Below are 8,961 nucleotides of genomic sequence, written 5' to 3' on the forward strand. Positions count from 1 at the left end.
GTCATCATTTTTATGCCAGTGAACTTGAGTATGTGGTGGATACATTTAAGAGAAAAACAGGAAACTCAAAATTCAGGTTATCTCACAGTTCTCCACCTCTGGCAAGATCCCATTTAATGTCTTTGGTCAGATTGGTCCACCCGGCACTCCTAGCAGTATATTGCAGCTTGTGGTCACATTACAGCTAAATGGACATGGCATATGGCACGGTAATTAAGGGATATATGAGAACTCCAACAGGGTACAATATTGGAAAGAGCACTGCACAAGGGGACCAGAATCAGAATTCTAGTCCTGCCTCTGCATTTAAAAGCAGTGGGCCTTAATTCTCTTAGCTCTGTAAGGCTCAGTTTACTCATGCTTTCATTTTCATTGATCTGTAAAATGGAAATTATACTACCTGCCCTGTCTACCTCACAGAGATATCTTGAGGCTCAAGTGACATAAAGTGTGTGAACAGGTTTTCGTGTACTGTAAAGCACTCTAACACAGAAGCTATCATCACTCACACAACTATTGATCATCCGTCCCAAGAACTATGAAGCATTTGGTCAGGTCCTTGATAACTGTTAAGTAGAATTTTCTGGTCATAAAAGTTCACAGATACTCCAAAGTTCATCAATAAGAGTTTGTCTGGTTTTAGTCGACAGCTTTTTAACCCATCACGCTTCATGTCAACAACCAAGAAGAAGCAATGCTCTATAACACACTGTTTTAATCCGTCTATTTCACACAGCCAAGGGTGAGGACCTTGTGAGAAGCCTGGAAGCCTGTGAGAGATGAAACTCACAGGCATCTGGGAAAGCCTCTCATTCAATCTTTCGAACCTGAAAGGAAATATACTATTGCTGATTCATTTATGAGATTGCCTTCGGCTGGTGAAATAGCAAGAGCTACTCACAACAGGAGGGCTCTTAAAAAGACAAAATAAGAGAAAACAACAAAAGCCCTCCCCATTAGCTGTTGGTTTCCTTATAAGCAATTGCCAGGACTCTGGCAGCAGTCGTTTTGGGGCCCTCTTGACAGGATTCACACACAATCCACAGAAGGTAGAAAGAAATCTCTTCATCTCTGCATGTTAATTAAGGAGGACAGATGGCCCTGTGATTATTCAACCATATGTAGGTCAAGACTAAATGAATTAATAAGCAACTTAATTCTCAGCCGCCTCCAAGAGCTTATGAGGCATCTATGAACAAACAATTGCCATAGTATCCTGGGAAACAGGAGATGGGGGCAGGGAGAGAGATTAAATTTCCGTCATTGCACACTAAGTTCCACAGCCTAGGAAAGGACATCTTAATCCCTCTACCACGTATTGTCTTCCACACAATATTTGGGATAAGAAAATGAGTCCAAATTTATCTTAGTTATCCAGGTATATGTTGTATAACTGCAGCCCATAGAGTCTCTTTTTTAAAAAGTTAACCTTGATGGATTACTTTAGGACTGAAAAGCAAAGAAAGTAGAGCCTAGAGTCATAAAGAGAAATGTAAGAAGACGGGCAGCACATGCTGGGGCCAAAGCAGGGGTCAGAAAACAAGTTCTGAAAAGGCTAAGAGGAGCACGAAGCTGCTGTCACTGGGACTGCCAGAGTTAGAGCTCGATCTGGACCTGAAGAGCCAATTGGGGAGAAAAGGGGATCATTACTATATTGAGTGCAAAAGGTAGGAAACTGTGCAAGGCATGCAAGGGGCAGTAATCAAACCAGTGTGAGCAGAGGAGACAGATGATGCAAGGGAACTGAGGGAACAGCTGGCACAGGTGATCGGCAGCAAGGACAGCCCTGGATGGCAGCAGTGCCAGCTGCTTTCAGGAGAAACCAGTCTGTCCTCCTCCCAGTGTTCCTGCCAGACTCCACACAATAGAAATTTAAAACCCTTCAGGCATTTGTATTGGAAAAAGTATTTCTTTCCTCCTCCCCACTGCTCCCAACTCTTCCCCATGTGTGAGTGATTGATGAGACTGGCAGAGGAACTGAGCTGCCCTGCTCAGCTCCTCTCTCCCTTCCTCTTACCGGCCGTAAATCCCTGTGGAACTGACTGATTTTCCCTCCTCTCTTCCTCCTCTTCTAAGTGTTAAGCTGGTTGCCTCTAAGGAGAGGCCTTCATTTGTCCAGCTGTCTCTGGATGGCAAGTTTAATTATCTGAGCAAAGGCATAGGTATTAAACCCAGTTGTCAAATCCAGCATTATTGGTAGTGATGGCTATTTTGCTCCCTTTCTGTCTGACTCCTAGGTATATCTGATTTGTTGCAGCACACTAAAGGGGAACAAAGGGGGCATAATTTATTATCTCCTGCTTAAAAATCCCAATACCCACAAGTCCAGAAGGGATATACATACATGCTGTACTATTTGTCTTTATAACAAAACCAAATGCTTTTGCACCACACATTGTCTTCTACATGGTATTTGGGCTGTTAAGACCAGTCGACAGCAACACATCTTAGTTTCTCAGCCTTGTGAAGTTTAGGAACTTTCTTAAAAAAAATTTTTTTTAAATATGCATATAACACAAAATTCAAAAGGTGATAGGGTAAAAATTCTCTCTCATATAACTCTTTCTACAGGCAGTCATTATTATCACTTTACTATTTATCCTTGTAAGGATATTCTTGTATACAGTATGAACATATTTGTGTATTTTTTTAACCAAAAGGTGGCAGACACAGTGCTGTGTGCCTTACCTGTTTTAGTTAATATATCTTACAGATCATTCCTTAAGGAATATTCCATTCTTCCTTATCAACTGTTGAGCTGTCATACTTAATAGAAATCAATTACATGACCATACAATAAAAATTAATCACTTTTATTGACAAATACTCAAGTTGCTTATAATCTTGTGCTATTTAAAGTAAAGACTATATGAGTATTTACATCTTTGCACACAGGTGCAAAGATTTTGTTTGCAGGGCAAATTCCTAGAAGTGGAATTGCCAGGTCAAATGGCAAAGGCACTTAAAATTTTGAAAGCTATTGCTAAATTTTTAACCACAGAGGTTTTGTGCCAATTTATACTCCTACCAACATTGGCTACTGATTTTCAAACTACGGTTCTCTTGTGACTTTCTCTGATCCCTTCCTAAATACAAGAACTTTAGCAACAAATCTGAATTTTAAGGTAGCTCATGAAGGAATAGAAAGGTCAGGCAATGCCAGGTATTATTTTAACTGCATCTTCCCTGTTTAGCACACAGGAACTTTTGCAACTCCACAGCCTTCCCTAGCTTCCGTTCCAGCCGTGGCCACTAGCGTTTATCCGATGTCTCAATAGATACACACTGTAATCAGGGGTATTAGATAAAGAAATTGCTAACTTAATGTCTTATTTCTCTCAGGGATTTAAAAGAATTAAAGGAAATAAGCACAGATTGCAGTTGACCTGGTTAACTCTGGTATCACTTTGGATCTACTTAAAATAGGAGTCACGTGGAACACAAGGGAGGAGGTTCATAAAGCACATATTGTAATTTAGGGTACATAGAAAATCATTACACCCACTTAAAAGCAATCTTTTGAGTGACTTTAAAATATGAGAGCTATTTTCATTGCATGGTAGACTAAAACCAAGGCAAATGAAAGCAAATGTGCACTTTCTTCTCACTTTTCCTTTATATACAGCCTCGCCAACCTTTCCGGATGTCCTCCAAAATAGGGTCCCATCCAGTATCATTTTGCCATGTAACAGAGTTTCTTCTCTTGGCTCACACTACATGTTCTAAAATTATCCTTTCTCTCCCAAATAAGTTCTTTCCCCTCTGTACCTAATTTTTTTATCTACTCTCAGAAATATGGGCTCTGATGAATTAATTTTCACCTGAGTGGCTAATTTTTCCTTCCTAGAAGTACTTAAGATTTTTAATAGCAAGAGCAGGTTAGTGCCAGATAGCACTTTACATGTATTTTCATTTAATTTATTGAAGGAGAATAAGGGCCAATGGGTTAATCTAACTTGCCCAGTCGTATAGCAAAAGCAGAGTTTGGATGCAGGGCTACTTAACTCCAAAGCATGCCTTTTCCCCCTTTCGTCAGTGCATTTACACTTTTTTGCTTGAAAACTCCCTAAAATAATTTTCATAAACTATATATCCCTCACGAAGCTTTAAGTTGACATCTAAATTTTTTATAATTTTAAATAATCGCATAGGTCATAATTTCCAGCATATTATAAATTTCATTTTAAGTGAATCCAATGAAATCCAAATATAACATTTGGATCTATTTTTAAAAATATATGAGCAAGTTATTCTTTAACATTTAGAAAGCTTACATCTTTCCTTTTTCTCCTTGAGCTTGTATTTCTATCCGATTTTTTCTGGATTTTTGTCATAATGCTTTTATGTTTGAAAATATTATTGACCACCAGATACGTATATGTATTACAACAAAAATAAGTACATAATTTAAAATTTTATTTAACTCTGACTATAAGTGGTTCTAGTTGATAAAAATTTTTCTCGAGTTATTACAAATATTAATACATAATTGATCGAGACACCAAAAATAGATACACATTCTGGTAATTATTAAACATAAGCAATAAATTTGTTATTATCACTTAAGATAATATTAGCTACTGTTACAGATAAAGTACAAAATCTTGTGGCTTAATATAATTAAAAGCTATTTCTTGATTTAATATAGAGTTCCCAAAAGGACTAGGTGGTGATTCAGGGCCACTCCTCAGGGCTCTGTTGTTTTCAACATATGGCTTCCGTATAGCTGAAGAAGAAAGGAATGAGCATGAAGATGGCATGTGGCCAAGTCTAGTAGTGGAGCCCCTTACTTCGTCTGCTTTCCAATAACCAGAACCAATTATATTGGCAAACCTGAAAGAGCAGGAGGGCAGGAATGCAGTCTAGCATTCTAGAAATGCATTGGGTAAATAGCTCGACAATCTTGGCCACAGATTTACTGGAAATGCATGTCTTGAGAAAAATCATGATTCAACTTTTAAAATAAATCTAATGAAATAGAATGCTTTAGTCTACTAAAAACAAACTTAGCAGCTATTTTTAAAATAATATATTTTGTAAATTAAAAGTTAACAATTTTAAACATTTTATAAGATGAGGACTCATAGTAATTGTAATGCATATTTTATGATTTGATAAAAATGTGTTCTAATTCCCTCATTGAATAATACAGTGTACACTAGCCACAATATACAAAGCTTTACCCATAAATATTTATAAAGAAGAGAAATTTAGCAAGTCTTATGGGTTTATGATAGCTCAATGAATTATTATGAAGATTTCACCTATGTGTGGCCCATGACAGCTTGCATATCTACAGCAGTATTTGGGATGGGTCAGAGCAATGCCTTTCTTTTACAAAGTGGAGGAAAAAAAATTAGGAATTTGTGCACCTTTTCTCCTTCTCCTCTTCCTCCTTCTTTTTTGTAGAGACTGGATTTCGCTATTTCCTCAGGCTGGTCTCGAACTCTTGACCTCAAGTGTTTCTCCCGCTTTGGCCTATGAAAGTGCTGGGATTATAGGCATGAGCCACTGCACCTCTCAGGAATTTCTAAAGGTGGGGTTTTTTGACAAACCAATGAAAGATTTTGATACCTTCTCTTGGCCCTTGAACTAGACTATATCCTCTGTTTCACTCACTAGGACTTTTAATGTAGCAGTACTAACAATGAAGCTTTCTTCAGGATCAAGGTAACACAATAATTATCCTGAATCAATTGTGTAAAGCTTTAAAAAACCAAGCAAGTAGGTTCAGCTATAACCATATTTCAATCTCATGTATAGTTCCATTCCCTGGATGATGGCTAGAAGGATTTCTAGTTATAGTCTGTTGTATCAGTCTTCACTCTTTTGGCTCTTATGTGTTTTACCTCTTCAGCACTTGTGATATTGTTTAAAACACCTTACGTATTTGAGTATCACTTTTGCTGAGAAATTAAAAATAAATAAATATAAATATCTTACATATATTGTCCTTGTATAAGAATTTAGGTAAAATATTATGTTATATATACCAGATGTCATGATAGTTATTTTAGATGACAGGATTTCAGGATATTCCTTCCATCTTTCCTCCTCTTTTCTTTCACTCTTTCCTTTATTATTTTTTGTTGGAAATATAATGGTAACTAAGATAGACAATATTCCTGACCTCTTATTTATAGTTGAGAGAAGGAGGTAAAGTACAGTTTTACTTGGGTAATAACTTCCATGATATTCTTTTTTATTCTGAAAATATCCTTATGATTATTTGAGCTATTACTATATCACTTTAGGCACTAGTGATTTAAATAACATGTTGTTATAATAACACTAGTGATTTAAATAACTAGTTCAGGCACTAGTGATTTAAATAACATGTTGAGGCCGGGTGTGGTGGCTCAGGCTTGTAATCCCAGCACTTTGGGAGGCTGAGGCAGGAGAATCACTTGAAGCCGTGAGGCAGGAGGTTGCAGTGAGCCAAGATCGCACCACTCCGCTCCAGCCTGGGTGACCGAGGAAGACTCCATCTCAAAAAAATTAAAATAAATAAATAAATAACATAGTTGAAATGGAAAAATATGGCAAGTATGAAAAGTTTCAGGAATAGTCATTAGAGATTGGTTCTAGGAAATTGTGTCAATATGCTTTAAAGTGAATATAATGGTATCAAGTTCATTTCAATACATTCATGCGCCAAGTCAAAAATTGTATTGTATGTAATCCATAAACTTTAAGGTTTTGAAAATAAATTTTTATTCAATAGCTAAATATTACCTAGAATGAGAACCTCCATCTAGGCTTCCTAGAAACCTATACTGTAATCTTTAAAATAATTAAACAGGCCAGGCACACAGTGCTCATGCCTGTAATTCCAGCACTCTGGGAGGCTGAGGTGGGAGGATCAGTTGAGGTCAGGAGTTCGAGATCAGCCTGGCCAACCTGGCGAAACCCCATCTCTACAAAAATAGAAAAGTTAGCCGGGCGTGGTGGTGTGTGTCTGTAGTCCCAGCTACTCGGGAGGCTGAGGCACGGGAGTTGTTTGAACCTTGGAGGTGGAGGTTGCAGTGAGCCGAGATCTCACCACTGTGCTCCAGCCTGGGCGAAACAGTGAGACTCTGCCTCAAAAAAAAAAATAAAATAAAATAAAAATGTATTGTTTATTAAAACGCAGAACAACAATAAAGCTGGCTGAAGATCAAAATAATCTGGTGGTCCAAGAGGTTACCTGCCTCCCCTGCAGGCTCTACCTGTGGCCTAGATAAACCAGCTTTTTGCCTTCAGTGGTGGGCAGACACCAATGTCATTTGCTATTTCCACAATCCTCAATCGGAATGTCTACTGGAGACAGGTCTTAATACAAGTAGAGGAAAAAGCTGGTACAAATATACCTGTAATAAAACTGACTTAAAGAGCAAGTTATTCCCCTTCTTGGGAATAAAGACAACTTCTCTTGGTGGGAGATAAATTTTTGTTAAAGTTGTTATCTAAAAGTTATTAAAAATGTCCCAGAGCAGAAAAAAAGTAAACAGAAATATGGTTTGTAAGATGCAAGTCAAACTTGGAAGTGGTATTGGTGGGGGGTGGGGCAGTGACTGGAGTGTCACTGAGCCCAGGAGAGGTCACGGGAAGGCAAGTTCTCATATCCTGCTTAGGAACGAGATGTTGAGATGAGCAGAAGTAATCGACCATGGTGATTCTGGGAAAACATAAAAAGCAAAATTGTTAAAAAACAAAGCGAAAGAACTAAAACTGAAGGTGTGATTTCAGATTCATGGTGACTGCTTCATGGAAATCATGCTCTTGTCACTTGTTCAAGGTCAGTAGAAATAATGGCATCTAAGCAACTCTACTACTTCTCACATGGAGGTAAGTGAACCACCACAAGGGCAGAAAAGCGTTCATAAATCACTATGTTAGGACAATGAAACAATTAGAATCAGACTTTTCCTTACTAATTACAATGTTTTAAGTAGATTAATTTCCCATGAAAATTCAAAATTATATTCACAGCCCACTGAAGAAAATACCTTGCAATACCTGGAGATAATTTGTCCAGCGCTTAGCCCTAATGATAGCTCATGTTTACTAAGTGTTTACTGTACCACCAGGTACTGTGTTACATGCTGTGCATTTATTCTTCAGGACCCTATGAGGTAAGTGTAATTTTGTAGATAAAGGACTGTAACTTAGTGAGAGGGGCCAAGATTCAACTCATGTTTCTAACAAATAAGTTGTCTCTAGAGCAGCAGTTAACTAAATTTTGGCTCTCACAGACCACTTCCCTTAAAGTCAATCCATTGACTCATTAAAATAAGTCTCACCTCAGATTATACTTAAAGGCATTCAACTGGAAACCAGAAAATGTTAACATTAAGCATTACAGTACTGTGATAACGTTTGTGTTACAATGAAAGTCTAATGAATCTTAAAACACATGGAGAAAGGTACTCAATTTTGTAGACTTGGAATACTATCTGGAAAAAACACAAAACAATAGCAGCACATTCTGGTTTCTAGAATTTATTGAAGCTAATATGTGTAGTATATTGTTAGAAACCATTCTATTAACCACATTATTTCTTAACTTGCAAGGAAAAAAACAGGCTTATTGTAAAGAACTCAGAAAACTGGCACAGAGTGTAAAGTCAGAAGTGATTCCTATTAATTAACCTTGTGGGATATTTCCTTCAAGTCGAACAGTTCAGAATCTTCAGTTGTCAATAATAACCCTAAATAAATTAATGCAAAATTTCTAAGCAAATTCTAAATAAAATGCTCAGTTTCATTTGTATTTTACCTTATCTAATTCTAGGAAAACATTTAAACACATGGATGATATTGTTTCCTAATCATAATTTCCTCCCAAAAGATTTACCATATATTGTAAATCATTTATCACATAATGTATGTTTTTAAATATTCCATTAGACCCTCCATTAACGCAGAGGATGCCTATCATAAAAAAAATGCAGTCTTAACCACAACAATCCAATCTTGATT

The 8,961-nt window shown here is 37.2% G+C and overlaps 1 long non-coding RNA gene across 1 annotated transcript; it reads left to right on the top strand.

Moving 5' to 3' along the window:
• The first annotated feature begins 1,458 nt into the window (after positions 1 to 1,458).
• Positions 1,459 to 7,830, top strand: LOC105486096 (uncharacterized). The gene is made up of 4 exons (XR_011620977.1): positions 1,459 to 1,667; positions 5,410 to 5,536; positions 5,623 to 5,670; positions 7,729 to 7,830. It is a non-coding gene; the product is annotated as an uncharacterized lncRNA (long non-coding RNA).
• The last annotated feature ends 1,131 nt before the right edge of the window (positions 7,831 to 8,961 follow it).

This window comes from Macaca nemestrina, chromosome 3 (genome assembly GCF_043159975.1).
Source record: "Macaca nemestrina isolate mMacNem1 chromosome 3, mMacNem.hap1, whole genome shotgun sequence".
In the NCBI taxonomy this organism is placed as follows: Eukaryota; Metazoa; Chordata; class Mammalia; order Primates; family Cercopithecidae; genus Macaca; species Macaca nemestrina.